We start from the raw sequence: 17,940 nt of genomic DNA on the forward strand, positions 1-17,940 counted from the left end.
GTAATATTCCAGGAAATTTTCCTACTCAAAAGTTTATTAGAATTAATGATGTTGTTGAATGACTATTTCAGTATGTCTTCTTTGAAAATGAACCTTCGGTAAACTAAACTGCCATCATTCCTGGAAGTGTGATTCTCTGTGATCATAAAGTGTACAGCTATATTTTATTACATCACAAGGTCATTAAATACCTTATATAGACTAATTCAGATCCACCTGTTTTACAAGAGACAACTGTGAAACAACAGATCGTTGATGGGGATTTTTAAAATAATTTTCTTTTGCATATAAGTGTACTGAAAGTCTAGTTATGCATAGATAAATGAGTTTAGAATTAGCCAAAATCCAAGGAAATATTACAAATTCTAGAAATTAAGAAACAAATAATAAAATTTCTTCTTACTTTAAAAATCTGAAAATATGTGTAATGATAGAACTTATATTAGTGTATAAACTGTTTTTTTTTTTAATTTTGTTCATTTACTTAAGACAAAGAGAGATAGCAAGAGGCAGAGAGAGAAACAGAGACAGAGGAGAGAGAGAGACAGAGACAGAGAACGGGCATGCCAGGGACTCTAGCCACTACAAGTGAACTCCAGATGCATGTGCCCCCTCCTGGGGAATCAAACTGGGGATCCTAGGCTTTGCAGGGAAATGCCTTAACTGCAAAGCTATATCTCCAGCTCTAAACTAATTTTTTGATAGTTGGAAATTTGAAAGCTCATTTAGCTTCTATTTATCTTCAAGTTTTAACTGATTGATGTCTCTTGAAAGTAGTCACAGTTGAAATGGATGACAATTTAGGGGACTGTACCTTTAAGTGGTTATATTGAAAATTAAATAACATATGCATAATAACATGCTCATAAGTGGGAAGTTTTACACACATGGGAATTGTTACTATTATTATGGCCCCAAACTTTCCATGGTGAACTTCCCATGGTGACATCACAGCTCTTTATGAAAACTTGGACTGTGTGTTACAGCAGTACCATAGCTGGACTAGCAGATATTTAGAGTCTCCTATGCAGCTTTGAAAACATGTAATTTTCTCACTTTCAGATGAGCTAATGATTAATTACCAGAGATTCCAGCAGGTAAAATATTGTGGTTGTGGATATGTGTAAAACATGCATACCCTAAATTTATCTATTACATTGCTTGTCTGAGAAATGATAAAAATGTTGGTTCTTAGAAGCTTAGAGGTAAATACATCTTTCACTGAGAAGCCACAAACCATTATGTAAATTAAGGTTAGAAGAAAATAGGCTTTAAGTACCTTATACAATAAGTATTTGAGTTTTAACAAAATGTGCTAGCATATTTTCTTATGCTAGCATATGCTCACATCCGGTAATGTACTTAAAGAAAATTACCATACACAGTGCCTTTTCTATTCAGGATTAGCAGCAGAAAATTCTTTTTGTAAAAATATTTGTAAAGTCAAATATTATTCATTAAATTCAAATTCAATGATTTTTAATATCTAAGTTGAAATTACCTTTTCAAAGTAGCCTTCTGTCTATGAACCCTACATGTAAAGTGAGGGAATATGTGATTTTTCCAGTGCTTTCAGTTTATTTTTGCTAATCATCCTGCTTAAAAAAAAAAAAAAAAATGTGTGTTTTTGGCCAACATTTCTTTGAAAATTTAGTTTCTCAGAACACTTTCTTTTTCGAAATCCACAAAATTAAGCTCTTATTAGGGAAAGCAATATTAAAGTATGACTAGCAAATAAACTTTCTGGAAAGGCAAGCAATGGGCACACAGGGAAACTGCATGCAGAAGCTTCTCTCATGCATTCCATACTTACTAGAAAATGAGTGAGAAGTGTGCAGCCCATTGGTAGCAAAGCAGGTCTTTGTTAACAGATGACTACAGCACAGAACATAGATCTGTGGACCCAAATAGCCCTGCTTAAGTGGTGGGTAGGCTAGAAGTAAATTTTGAATTACGCTTTATTAACCAACTGTGACACCTCAGTTGAAAACTAGAGCTTCCCCCTAAGCAGAAACATTTTGAATATCACCCATTTGATGTCCCCAATGAGGTGTGCATTCAGTGAGCCTGTAAAAATGTCAGATATGGTGGCTCACACCTGAAATATCAGTGCAAATGAACACAAGCGGATCTCAGAGGCTCTCTAGCTAGTCAGTCTAGGCTAATTGGTGAGCCCCAGGCCAGTGAAAAAGAAACATGAAAGGCAGAAACAAAAGAAGGAAATAAGAAAGTAAGGCATATGAGCATTCTTAAACAACAGTATACACACATATACATACAAAGAGAAATAAAACAGGATGAATGAAGTTCTATGACTTGCAGGAAAATTGATGGAACTAGAATAATATAAATGTACTAAACCAGTCTCAGGAAAGGGAATATCGCATGTTTTCTTTCATATATGAAATCAAAGGCTGATCAAAGAAAACCAAGAGTGTAAAAAAGTGAAACACTAGAGACGTCGAAGCAGAAGACTTAAGGGGAAGTGGAAAGAAGTTAATAAGTAATGGAGCACAAATAGCTCTAAAGTACTTTCAGAGTATATGATGGAAATTTCATAATGAAAACATTTTAGTTAATATATGAAAAATATATACAAAAGCTAAGTCTGATGTAAATATTGAGGGAACAAATTAAATCTATTTGGCTAATATCCACAGTTAGTACTGTTGTTACCAAATTATATATATATAAAAAAAATGTGTGGTACTCCATATCTCTAGGGTTACTGGACCTCAAAGACTAATTAAATGTACCATCACAGAGAGTGATATAAAATTTTTAGACACACACATTTTCTACATTCAATTTAAAATTACTTTACACAAAATACTGATACATTATTTTTCTGGTACCTTTTGAAAACCATATGCTAAAACATCCACAGACTATTGAAAAGAAGAATTAGTAACTCTGATGATATGTACACTCATATTCACATTGAGCCTAATAGACTATAAAGCCACTGTTCTGTCCCTTTTTAGAGTAATGCTTGAGATATATATATATAGATACAGATGTAGATTAGATCTAGATATGGATATATCTATCTATATATCTCAAGCATTACTCTAAATACACACACACACACACACACACACACACACACACACACATATATATATATATATATATATATATGTTTTTTTCAAAACTAAAGAATGATTGCTAAGAAATGAATTTGTAATAATAATTTCCCTATTAATTTATACCAATATATTACCAATATATTTAATATTTATATAATCAATATATGTTCAAAGCATTAATATGTTAGTTATATTGCTGTGATATATAAATAAGTCTCTATTCAGTGCAATTATGTACATGTGAATATATATACATATAGATATATAGGTGAGAGAGACAAAAATAATTAACGTGAAGAACACTTGACTGCCAGGCACTATTTACAACCTAAGATGATTAGTGTTCAATTTGTGGAGAACTTGGTTTAGATTAAAGGAAATTAAGAAGCAAGCTAAAAGTGGAACACACACACACACACTTATATACACTAGAGTTCCTGCTTTTTCACAAATACATATTTTTTCTTTAGAGATATTAGTTGTGTATAGTTTGACTATTTTTTTCTTAATCTCATTTTTATAATATAGGTAAAAATATAAATCTTCAAAATGCAGGGGGGGATTATTTTATTATCTCATGGGAAAAGATAAAAATAATTTCAATTACAAACTTGTGATGAATTTGTTAAAGTTATCATCAATATTTCCTTGTTTGAGACTTATATAATCAGATTAATTTGATAAGGTTAGATATGTTATATGACTTAATGAGGAAAATACAATGTTTCAAATTTTAAAATCAACTCTTTGTACCTTAAAATAAACTTGCTCTTGGTTTGCAGTCTGGGGCAAGTACTTGTCACTCTGCTTTATCTGCACTTTATGTGCCCCAGGTTTAATGATAACCACTTAAGGTCATAGATTAGTTAATAGGATACTTAGTGATCCCTGCCTGACTTCTGGACAGATGGTTTTATTGTTTGAAATTACCATTAAGCATCTCACATAATTGCTCTCTCATATACAATATGAACACAATAAAACATAATCAGTATTTTTTGTATGACACTATTGTCCTTGGTATGCATGTTTCTATCATTTATTACATGCAGACCATTCAGTTGGCATGTAATCATGAAATTTGGAAATAAGTGGGAGACATCTTGGCATATATACTAATAATTTTAGCAAACATGTATAAGTGTGTGAATGAACTCTATGAGGCTCCTTTTTCTAGTTTACAACTTTAGGTCAATTCTACAAAACCTACATATATGTCGACATATTTTTACTTTAATTTCCTTTAAAGTAAATTTCACATTAGTGCATTAAATATGTCTTCTGATACATTTATTTTTCAAAGTACCATATCTTTGATACCTCATAATTTACTTTTATTTCATTGATTTCTGCTGTGATCATTATTATTATTATTATTACTATTATTATTATTAGTAGTAGTTTTGTACTCAGTGAATACAGTTAAGTTGGTACCATTGTTAGCCTCCTCCCTGTCCTACCCCCTCTGCAGAGAACCTCCTCCTTAGGTAATATGGGTTATGCGTGTGGGGGTAGCCATAAGTTATGGGTCAGAAGCAATGTCTCTGTGCATAATGTCCCAACACATGGTTCTAACAATATTTCTGCCCCCTCTTCTACAAGTTTCCCTGAGCCAGGTTGGATTCATTTTAAGTCTACTTCTGTGTTGAGATCTTGGGCACCTCTGTGTCTATGGATATCTGGTTTGGTAGGAGTTGATTGTTCTCTGTGTCTATCTCCTTCACCATTGTACTGGTTTCTGTTTCATCAAGAAAACAGCATTCTTAGACATTTCCCCAATTCTTAGTTTCATTTGGGGCCCTTTTGAGGTATGATGGGGTGGTTCTTTCCTTAGGATCTGTGTCTATCTGAGAAAAAGAAGCAAATTCTCTGACAGAGAGTAAAGTTACCTGCTCTGATCTTATTTATATTTTTATTTATTTATTTGAGAAAGAAAGAGGGGACTAGATCAAGAGAATGGGTCTGCTAGTGCCTCCAGACACTGCAAATGAACTCCAGATACATGTGCCACCTTGTGCATCTCGAATTAGGTGGGGACTGAAAAATCATACCCAGGTCCAGAGGCTTTCTTGAAGGCAAGCATCTTAACTGCTGAGCCGTGTCTCCGGCCTATAATCTTATTTCTTTATGTGTGATATTATTGGGTTTGGATTGTTCTTGTTTTCCCAGGATGGTTAAGTTATTAATTTGAGAGCTCTCTGTTTTTGTAATGAAAACATTTGGTGCTATAAACTTCCCTCTAAAGACTGCCTTCATCGTGTAACATAAGTTTTGGTATGTTGTATTTTCATTATTGTTATGTTCCTGGAATTTTATAAGTATCTTTTTAAATTTCTTTTATCTTCCCACTCATCATTTAATAGTGAATTTTTCAGCATTTAGGTATCATTGGATTTTCTGTTTTCTTTATTGTTGCGAATGTCTAAATTTACATTGCCTTATAATATAGTGGATGGAATTATGTTAATTTTACAGAATTTGTTGACACATATTTGATGCCCCCCTATATTTATGATTAATTTTAGTGATGGTTCCATGAGTTGTTGGGAAGAATGTGTATTCTGTGGGATTAGGGTGGAATAATCTATAGATATCTTTTAAGCCCAGTTGATTTATGGTATTGTTTAACTCTTATTTCACAGTTAATTTTCTGCTTCAATAATCTGTGTAATGATAATAATAGAGTATTAAAGTTTCCTACTACAATTGTGTTTGGGTTATATCTGCTTTACTGTCAAACAGATTTTGTTTTATAAAATTTGGTGTTCCTCTGTTTGGTGCATATAGGTTTATGATTGTAATACCCTCTTGTAATGCTCTTTTTGAGTATCAAGAAACCTTCTCTCATTGCTTACCTAAAAACAAGTTCCAGAAATATGACAACAGACACTGTGGTCACTCAAACCTCATCAAAGCCGAGATTCAGAAGCTATAGAAAAGGCAACACTAAATTTCTTGCCCATTAAGGCCCATTGAGAACATTGTGGAAGAGAGGGTAAAAAAAGCCCCTTAAAAGTCTCAGGGTGGTTGGGAATAGCCCAAGGCACTGTATCCTTTCCTGCCCCCACTGACTAGGTTTCCACATTGTTGGGCTCAACAATGAATAACAATAACCACACCAATGAGGACCCTCAGGAGAACTGGGGCAGGGGTAAGGAGGTCTAAGAGTATAACCTATTTTTAAAAATAAATAAATAATAAAAAATAAAATATGTCTGATTCAACTTGTAGTGATGATGTAATGAATGTACTTGAGTATTATAATAGAAATTATTGGAACATATTTTATGGACCTTTAAGTTTTAAAAAATGATTAGTGAGATGACCAAAATGTTTGCTTTTCATTTGTGGGTCCTTTTTAATATTTCTTTTTGGTAGAAGTTAATCAGGTGAATCATAATTAACTGCCTACTCTTTGGAAATTTTCATGGTGGACACCTTCCAATTTCACATCTTTTATCCTGCTTTACCAGTGGAGATTTCGTTACTTAATTTGAATCTCTTCCTCAGTACTTGCTTGTATTAAAATAGAAATCCTAAGCTTTGAAATGGCTTAGTAGTTAAAGATACATGCTTATAAAGCTTGATAGTCTGGGTTTCATTCCTAAACTACCCATGCAAGCCAGAAACAAAAAGTTTGTAAGTGTCTGGTGGTGTTTGTTTTGGTATACACACACACACACACACACACACACACACACACACACACACACAAATAAGTAGTGGGAATTCAAGTCTGAACCTCCATATTTGGCTACCAAACAACTAGTTTCAAGCAATATGCAATACATACTTATGAACACCTTGGAAAATTCAGGGGGTAAGGCCAGCTCCATTCAACCTCACTAGAGAAAGACTATGAAAACAAATCAATACTGGTGTAACTGAGTCACTATATCTTTGGAGATACAGCACTTAACCTTTTGGAAAGATGAGTCATTGTGGTTATGCCTTTTTACCAACACAAGATTCTGAGTCATGGAATGGTTAATTTTCCTTCTTTTACCTAAAATCTAACAAGTCTGCATTTTTTATTGAAATTCTCAGTATTTCCATAATTACCTAGGTTCTCTGGAGCTTTCTTCATTGAAAAGCCTCTGATTTGACAAAATATGTGTTATTTCATTTTTATGTTACTGTCCATTACTTAAGAAGCAAACTATGATTTTCCTATGAATTGACAGAACAAAGATTTTACCAAGACGATAGCACACATAGCCTCTGAAGATTCCTCATATTATCACGAGGAAGAAGATCTAAAAGGTCTTATTGTTGTGGCTTGAATGTGAACTGCCCTACATAGCCTCAAGTGTTTGAGTATTTGCTCCCCAGTTCATGGACTTGCTTGGGAAGGTGTTAGAATATTGACAAAGTAGAATCTTGCCAAAAGAAGTGAGTCACTGAATGCAGGTCTTAAATGTTTATGACCTGGTTTGAATACAGTTGAAGAACAAGTTAACTGTTTTTTGCAGGGGATTCATTAGGGATACCTGCCCCAAAGAACATGGATGCTTTCTCTGTGGTTGCTATTTCCCTAAAGGCTGTTGTTGGGCCAAGATTGGGAACATTTTTCTGGACCTTGGTGAATATGGTAGAGGAGGAATATCTTCTGATGAGCAGACTGCTGTCTGTTCTTGTGTAATTGGTGGATCTTTGCTCTCTCTGCTATTCTCTGCCATCTACAAAATAGAACATATTCTCCAGTCAAGAGTTAGAACAACTTCAATTAACTAGGGTATGTATATAATTCAGAGAAACTTTTTCAATGTTTTATTTATTTATTTGAGAGAGAGAAAGAGAAAGGGAGGGAGAAAGAATGCACCAGGGCCTCTAGCCACAGCACACAAACTCCAAACACATCTACCACCTAGTGCATTTGGCTACTGGGGAATTGAACCTGGATCATTTGGTTTTGCAGACAAGCACCTTCACTGTTAAGCCATGTCTCCAGCCCTAGAGAGACATTTTGATAAGTGTATGCACTCAATTTGTGCTGAGAATAATGGGGTCTTCTCTTGGGGGTTTGTGAGTTTTATGCCTATGGGAAACTGTCTTAGTTCCAAGTACTAGTTATGAATGAGTTCTCTCCCACTGTGTGAATCTCATGTCCAATCAGAGGGCAGTTTGTTCCCTGCAAATGTTGTGTGCCACTATTGCACAAGTGTGTACTTCTTGTTCAGGTGGTGGATTGTGTAGCACTCAGAATCTCCTGATATTTGTACTGTTGGTGACAACTGTCCCACAATATCTGTCTTAGTACTTTTTAGCACCATGGGGATTTGTCAGGAGAAGATTGGAATTCATTTTGGTTCCCGTATCATTTCTTAGTGTCCTGAGATAGCAGCCTGTGGTATGTTTTTAGCTATCACAATATAACATGAAACATAGAATGCACACATCCGAACGCCCATGGCACCATGAAGTTCTCACCTGATGATAAGATACAGTTTTATCTGACTTGGTACTGGATCACTTCCAACTTCAGTTAATGAGAGATTTAATCAGATATGGTTGTTTTGCTGTGAATACCAAAAGACTGTCTTAATTTTCTGAGCTACCAAATAAGATGGGTGAAGGCAGAAGAAAATAAATAATAAGCAGGTAAAAGAATCTATGGCTCTCATTATTGACTTGTATTATACATAGGAAACCAACAGTCAGTTTGAAATGCACTTCAGTCACATTTTATGCTATTTCTCCTTATTAAATCAGTGTGGAAAGAAATCAGTGTTATTGAGTCCTGAGTTTAGGAACAAAAATGTGCTGCCATTCCTACCTAGAATTCAGGAAGAAATGATGAAGTCAACAACTTTCAAAATACACCTAATAATGGTACCAAACTGCCTGTATTTGCTGAATACAAAAGTAATAAAAAAAAAATTATCCAACCTGGGCTGGAGGGATGGTTTAGCAGTTAAGGCATTTGCCTGCAAAGCCAAAGGACCCAGGTTCAATTCCCCAGGACCCACAGTAGCCAGATGCACAAGGGAGAGCACACATCTGGAGTTCGTTTGGAGGGCTAGAGGCCCTGACATGCCCATTCTCTCTCTCTCTCCTTCTCTGTCAAATGAATAAATAAATAAATCTTAAATTTAAAAAAAGAAATAAAATATGCACAGTACACTTGGTCACATTGACTATTGCATTATCTACACTGTTCAATAATGCTTAGGTTACTAAGCTGTTTTTCTGCAAATGTGTGTGTACTGTTGTGTGTGCTCACATGTGCGTGAGTGTTATATGTACAGATATGTACCCATAGATCACCCCACCTTTGGTGGGTTGTGCTCACATATGGTATTCCAGTGAGAATGCCCATTCTTATTTGAGCCAAATTTTCTTACTAGTCCCTTAGCTTGCCATTATATTTGTTCCCATAAAGTGCAGTGATTTTGGGGTCTCTGCTTCCCTACAAGACTGGTGTTAGAGGCATGCTTGGTCACACCCATCTGCTTATGAGGGACATAGACCTCCACGGTCTCTCAGAACTCAGACCACAATGTCTCACATAGGAACTATCTCAATGAAGGTACACAGTGCATTTGGTTTTAAGAGTATTTACACTCGAGTTGATAAGAAATATGTTTTCTGAGTTTGCATATATCATCATGATTTCATATCTATATCTTCATGCTTTCATATCTTCCTTACCATTTGTTTCCCAACCTCAGTGAGCATTGGATACAGTAAGTGAAACTTCAAGATTATTGTAATATTGAAATAAGCAAGGGTGATGTTTTCCTGTGAACTGGATACCAGCACAAAGGGGAAGGAGATTAATGCAGAGAAAAATCAACTCCTACCAAATCAGAGAGCCAGAGCCTCAGAGGCCCCCAACACCTCAGCACTGAAGCAGACAAAAAATGAACCCAACATGGCTCAGGGAAATCTTGCAGAAGAGGGGGCGGAAAGAATGTCAGAGTTACATGTTGGGTCATGATTTTCAGAGACATTTATCATACTAATAACTGGGGGCTAACTCCACAATGTACGACCCATTTTCAATAACAAGGAGGGTCTAATGGGAGGGGGTAGATCACAGATGAGCCTAAATAATGGTACCAAACTGCCTGTATTTACTGAAAAGAAAACTAATAAATTAAATTAAAAAATAAAAATAAAAATAAAAAAAGAACAGCAAAAAAAAAAAAAAGATTATTGTAATAACACACAGCACATCTTTATCATTTTCCTGGTAGTTTGCTGTTCAAAAATATCAAGTACAGTTTAGGTTTATTCTGCAAAACCATTTCAGTTTTGTAATTTTTGTTACCCTCAGAAAATACTCCACATGCATTTGTCTGTCATTTAAACCATGCAGAAATGTTGAATTATGTTACTTCTATAAATAGGAATCTTGGAAGAAGGATTAAATGTTAAGGGTGAGCAGTCAGAGAAAGTGGCATCTTGTCTGGTTCAATGATTAAGGGCTGGACCTGAAAAATAAGAATTACTAGGTTCTATTTTGGCCTTGCTATCAATTTGCTGTATGACTTTTAGCAAGACTTTTCACTAGGAATTAGTTTTCTGATATTGGCTAAACCCACAAATTATATATAGACCTTCAAAACCTCAGGCAAGTAATAATTTTATTTCCTAGAAACATTGCACAGTGTATTAGGGGAAACTTTAAGAGTAGTTGAACAAATCTACAAAAAAAAAAATAAATAATAAGTGTAACATGTCAATTCAGCTGATAATCAAAAATTTATCTGAAGAGAATATTTAAGCATCATGAACTGCCTTATATGGCTGTTCAGGTAGGCATCCTAGCTGTCAACTTCTGTTTGGACACTATTGTACAAACGGAGAATTTCTAAGGTGTTTACATTATTCATGAAATTTATACAACATTTGGAAACTAAGAGAGAATTCAGAAAGAAAACATGTTAATATAAGCATTATATTATTTTTTACAGACTTTTGTTTCATGCCCATGCTTAGAGCATGACATAAATATACCCTCCTTTTTCTGACAGTTTATGGGCAACTGTGTCCCAGCTAGAAGTAATCAGGCCTCCAAATTAATGTCACATTTATTTCTTCAGATTATTTTCTATTGTCACTTGCTTTATTGCCTTTTAAATATTTTTTAAAAAAATATTTAAATATTTTATGAATTTTCTTTCCATTCAAACAGCAAAATGCATACAGTCCTCTCCAATAAAATTTGGCCTTAAAATTTATAGGAAATTGTCTAATTCTATTTCTCCATTATTTAACCCATGAAATTATTTCTGTACTTTATTGATGTATAAAAGCATATATGCCACATGTACCAACTTTATATTAAAATATTTGATAAAATTTTGACTTTTTTCCTTTTTCATAAGATTAAAGATATAGTAGGGTATGGTAATCAAGGTAATTCAAATAAATCAAATGCATATATACATATACATATACATATACATATACATATACATATACATATACATATACATATACATATATATAAATATGCATGTGAGTGATATATATGTAGATATTTTACAATTTATATCTATTAGTGCATGTGCATATTGTTTATAGAACATGTTGTATATTTTCTTTATTTTATGCAGTATACATGCAAACAGTAGAAGAGAGAGAGAATGAAAAAAAAGGGTAATTTTTAAGCATTGTCTTACATGATTGTGACAGAGGCTAATAGAATGGAGACCCAGGGAAGTAATGCAGTTTGATTCTATTGGCAGAATTCCATCCACTGATGAGAACTCAACCTTTGTTTTTCTATTGTCTTCCATCAGAGGAAATAATGCCCACATGTGTGGAAGACAATGAGTTTTACTAAGAATCTACTACTTAAAGGGCTGAGGAAATGACTTACTGGACAAAGCACTTCCAACTCATGCTTGCATTCCTGAGCTTGGATCCATACAATTTATGTAAAACCCCATACAGTAGCATACTTGTGTAATCCCAGCACTCCTGCAGCCACATAGGAGGCAGAGGCGAGAAAATTAGCAGCACAGTATGGCCAGCTAGCCTGTCCTACAAAGCAGCAAATGAGAGATGCTTCCTGAAATCAAGTGGAATGCACCAGAAGTTGTCCTCTGACCTCCACACATGTGCTAAGGCCCATAGGTGTCCACACTCACACACACAAACATGCAAGCACACCAAAGCACACATAAACACACACACACACGAGCATGCAATATTTTAAAAACTACTGGTTTAAATACTAATTTCATGTAACAGTGAAATTCACAGAATGAACAATAGCAATTTGTGAGTACTGTGACCTACCCAACTTGGTAGACAAAAATCAATCATCACATTCCACTGTGTTTTCATGCGTGCAAATCATTTTACATGTATTCTATCACAAAATAATTAAAATAAAACTATAACATACATATAGTTAGCTTGGTTTCAATGTTCACAGTCCCTAAATCCAAACAATCACAACCTTAAGAATTCAATTCTTCCCTTTTGCTTTACTTATCTTGAAAACTAAAACAATAACATCTACAAAATAATTGGAACTGATTAATAAAAATACAATACTTTGGGCTGGAGAGATGGCTTAGCGGTTAGGCACTTGGCTGTGAAGCCTAAGGACCCTGGTACGAGGCTCGTTTCCCCAGGTCCCACGTTAGCCAGATGCACAAGGGGTGCACGTGTCTGGAGTTCGTTTGCAGAGGCTGGAAGCCCTGGCGCGCCCATTCTCTCTCTCTCCCTCTATCTGTCTTTCTCTCTGTGTCTGTCACTCTCAAATAAATAAATAAGAAATGAACAAAAAATATTAAAAATACAATACTTTCAAAAAGTACATAGAACAATATAGTGGACCATGTAAATATATCAGCAATTTTGTTATTATTACATCAGAAATCTTTAAGGTATTCCCTACTGATGATCTTACATCATGATATAAATTATTAGGCATGCTAAATATCCTGAGTCTCATTTTACATATGGATGGTGCACATATACTTGGCCACAAGAGAGTAATTTATTCTTCTAAGATGTTCAAACTGGTGACTTTTAGAATATTTGCAAAGTTGTGCAGTTACCAGTGTAACTCAAGCAGTCTTATTTATTTTAAAAGTATTTTATTTATTCATTTGCAAGCAGAAAGACAAAATGATAACAAGAAAGAGAATGGACATGCTAGGGTATCTTACCACTGCTTATGGACTCCAGGTATATGTACCATTTTGTGCATCGGGCTTTTTACATGGGTACTGGGGAATTAAACCTGAGCCATCAGGCTATGCAAAAATTGCCTTTAACTGATGAGCCATCTCGCTAGTCCCATGAGTACTTTTACTATCCCATAAATAACCAATCACTCTACACAAAACCTTGGCAATAGCTAACCTATTTCTGTTATCTGTTCCAAGAAATTCATAAAAAATGTATATACTAATTTATCAGTTATCTGATTCCCTCCAATGACAATATGTGGAGCAGGATATACAGTAACTTAACTGGTTTTGTGGCTGGATAATATACACTTGTGTGGATACCTACCACTTTTTAAATATTTTATTTAATTTTTATTTATTTATTTGACAGACAGAGAGAGAAAGAGAAAGGGGGTTGAGAGAATGGGCATGACTGGTACCCCACCACAGCAGATGAACTCCAGATGCATGCACCCCTTGTGCATCTGGCTAAGGTGGGTCCTGGGGAATTGAACCTAGGTCCTTTGGCTTTGCAGGCAAACAACTTAACTGCTAAGCCATCCCTCTAGTCCAGATACATACCACTTTTATTTCACAGGCTGTAAATATGAATTTCTTTTTTTTAATTTTAAATTTATTTATTTACTTGAGAGAGAGAGAGATAGGGAAAGAGAGAATGGGCACACCAGGGCATTCAGCCACTGCAAACAAAAAACTCCAGACGCATGTGCCCCCTTGTGCATCTGGCTTATGTGGATCCTGGAGAATCGAACTGGGGTCCTTTGGCTTTGTAGGAAAATGCCTTAACCGCTAAGCCATCTCTCCAGCCCAATATGAATTTCTTATGGATTCATTGGGTTTAGTACTGCTCTAAACATGCATTTCCAGGATATTTTGTGAGCATGTTTTCAATATCAATCTCACACATGTACATAAAAGGGCAACCATATTATTTTTGAAGCAAAAAATGAAGGTATTCAGATCAACAATATGTGAGATTACTTGTTTTGATTTTTATAAGATCATCAAAAAGAGCAATTTAGTATTTCCTCAATATTTGTCCTGAGGGATATAATTAAAGAGGAGAGGGAATAACTAATATTTGTTAAAGAATATGTTAATGTGAATTTTTTAAACATTATCACATTTTATTTTCATCATATCTCTAGGGAATTTAATCTGATAAAGTTTTGTTTGTTGAATGTTCTATATCTCACTTTGAATATGAGAAAATTAAAACTTGATAATAGGTTAAACAAAACATTCAGTTAACAAAATATGATACTCTTATGCTGGAGAGATAACTCAGTATTTAAATGTGCTTACTTACAAAGCCTGCTAGACTTGGGTCAATTCACAGCCACCCAGCAATGTTACACATATGTCAGTTTTAGCAGCAAGTAACCCTGATATAACCATGGACATAGAGAAATAAAGAGAGACAGGGAGGTAAGGAGGGGGAAGGAAGGAAGGAATCATTTATAAGAATAGATATTGCTCATGTGTTCCAGGTTGATCTATTCATTTAACATTAATTTATATAGTTGATTAACAGCAATATAGCTTTTGGAATAGAAAAATGAGATTCTAAGCTAAGGCTTTTCAAAATCTTATTTTATGAAAATTACATGAATTTTCAAATAAAAACTTTTCCTTTCTTTCTGCATAGACATGTGAAAGTTGTCCCTCTTGCAGGTATCTCTCCTTATCGTACTTGGCATTATCTGTACTTATATTTTTAACCAGATGTTAATCTTGCCTTAATCTTGCTTATCTGGGTGGCCATGTGGTCCTAGATAATGAGAGTTCTTCCACAGTTGTGAAGCAATATATCTTAAAATAATAATTCACATCTAACATCCATTAAACTTTCTATCAAATATGAATATATGTTTCCTATTTTCCTTGTGGTAGAATTGTGATCTCTTCTCATTAAACTAAACCATTGTTATATGAAGATACTTTACTTTTCAAACTAGCAATATGCTTTCACATTATACTTGAGGTCATTTTTGTATTCAAAAAAGAAGAAGATATAGTTTTTAAAAACTTAAATGATCATTGTTAGGTCTAAACACGGTGTTACCTCCATCCCCTTCTGTATATACAGTTTTCCCTATGGAAAGAGTAGCAGGCATGTTCTCTGGACACAACATCTACTGGGAAGTGGTCCTGACATCAAAGGGAGGCAATATAGCAGGAAGCTATATCTATTGCACACTCTAGCTGTGCAATTCAGCTATGTGCAGCCACTATCATTGCCCCTGATCACTTCCCCTCTTCATGGGGCTTTGGTCAAGCAAGACTGGGCTCTGGGGACCTAAAACATTTTCATTTCCTACTACTATTGCTATCCACCTGCAATTAGGATGGATAGAAACCCCATATTATCTCCAGTCGAAGGAAGACAGAACTAAATGCCTTATGTTGAGTTGAAACACATGCATAATTGTCAAGTTCATTTTTCCAAGGATTGCTAACTTTGGTTAATAAAGGGACCATTTCCTCTTTAGTTTTGTCATCACTATCAAGGATAAGTATGGACAAAGCCTATGTATTCAGAAAACTCCCTGCTTAATCTACTTCAACTCAAACACAACAAATATGTATATTTTTAATAATCCCTTTCTACTTTATTTTATTTTTCTAGAAATTATATGCATTAAGCCACATATAGTGCATTGTTCACAATTATTGCCAACATAGAATGTTTAACAATAAAATCCATAACCAAATTTAACTACATTATTTAGCTTATATCTCAGAAATTTTGGGGTTTGTGAAAAAAAATTCATAGAAATCAATGTCAGCAGTACTAATTTGCATTTTGGATTATTTGTGTTAGGGGATTTTTTTTTCAAGGATGAGGGTTTGATGGAAATTTCCAGACACTCTATTTGTCAGACTAACTTTTCCTGAGAGACTTGATTTGCAATCAACAATTATGTAAATTTCTTATCAGGTTACATGTTCAGAATTAAATTTTCAATAACATATGCAACCATCACCTAGAAAAAATTCTGACAAAATGTCAGCTTCAGGGCAAGGTAAAGTAATCAACAAAATTTGGAGCATCTGAAAGCAATCCAAATGTTTAGCCTTTCTTTTTCTGAAGGTTGTAATTTCCTAGAGGAATACAGAAAAGACTGTTTCTCTAGGCACTTTATTACTCCAAGTGAGGATGGAGAGACAGTTTCAATGCATCTGCATAGCACCTCATTTAAATGTTCTAATAACTCGAAACTTAAATTTTATTAAATAAGGATGATATTTTTAGCTCTCACTCATGCTGAAATGAAATTTCCTGCCATTTCCAGTATACTTTCTTTGGGATTATAATCACATGAAGTCCTTGTTCTTCACAACACATGGCATTTATGTTATTGTTTCATTGCCCTAAATATTGAATTTACCTTATTTGCTAACTTTAAAGGGAAGTTCAGAGGAATCTAAGAATTATGCATTCTTATATAAAATAGTTAAGTATCATAAAGCTGTACAGTGTGGAGCTATTGCATATCTACTTATGAAACATAGTAAACATGTGAAGATGTATGCCATGTATCTTAAAAAAAAAAAAAAAAAAAAAAACCCTTTCTTCACTGACGATGCTCTGTACACTTAACGGGTATCATATGAATCAAACCCATTTGTAACAAAAAAGTCAATGGCTTCACACATAAATTTGTTACCTCCTTCTCATATAAAGACACATAATGAAGAGGAAATTATTCAGAGAGAAAGACAAATCCATTTAATTTATGATCATTGCTAAACCTACCACAAGTTATGTCATATGAATCTTAAGATTAGTGTCTTAACTTTGGAAACTGCAACATTTTTCACACCTGAATAATGTCTGTCCTTTTTTAGTCCCTTCAAAATTACCTAACTGCTGTATGTTATGAACATTTTCTTAAGTACTACACAACACTATGAATTACTCTACTCCATGAGTGCCTAAACTAGTTACCATCTTGTTGCTGGGACAAGATATCTGATAACAATTAATAAGAGAGGAAGGGCTTCTTGCTACTGACAGTTGCTGATCACAGCCTGTCAGGACAGAGAAGGCATATGAATAGGAGCTAAAAGCAGCTGATCATGTTCAGTTCATAGTGAGGCAGCAGGTGATGAATGCTGTTTCTCAGCTTGGTCTCTCCTTTTTTTGAATTTATTTTTATTAGTTATGGACATACTTAGTATGTTAAAAAAAATACACATGTTAATACCATCCTTTCCCTAATCCCTAACACTTTTCCAAAGGGGCCCTCCTCCTTGGGGTGAGGTGGACCCCATGGGGATTGTGGGTCATGGATTGTGGGGACAACAGTCAGTTCTGGGAGAGAGGCATGGTCTCTGTGCATAATGTCCCAACTTGTGGCTCTGACAATCTGTCTACCGTCTCTTTCATAAAATTCTCTGAGCCATGTTGGGTGTGTTTTAAGTCTACTTCAGTCATGGGCTCTTAGTAGCCTCTGGATCTCTGGTTTGGTAGGTGGCGAGTGTCCTCAATTTCTATCTCCTTCACCCTTGTGCTGATGTCAGAGTCATTGAGAAAGCAGTATTCTTACTGATTCCTCTAGTTCCTCGGTGCTTTCAGCTGGGGCTGGGGTGATGTGCACTGGGTCATTTATCTCCTCGGGTCCAGCTCCCAACTGACAAAGAGAAGCAGATTCTCCAACAGAGAGTGAAGTCAGCACATGTTAAATGAG

The sequence above is a fragment of the Jaculus jaculus genome, chromosome 3, assembly GCF_020740685.1.
Source record: "Jaculus jaculus isolate mJacJac1 chromosome 3, mJacJac1.mat.Y.cur, whole genome shotgun sequence".
In the NCBI taxonomy this organism is placed as follows: domain Eukaryota; kingdom Metazoa; phylum Chordata; class Mammalia; order Rodentia; family Dipodidae; genus Jaculus; species Jaculus jaculus.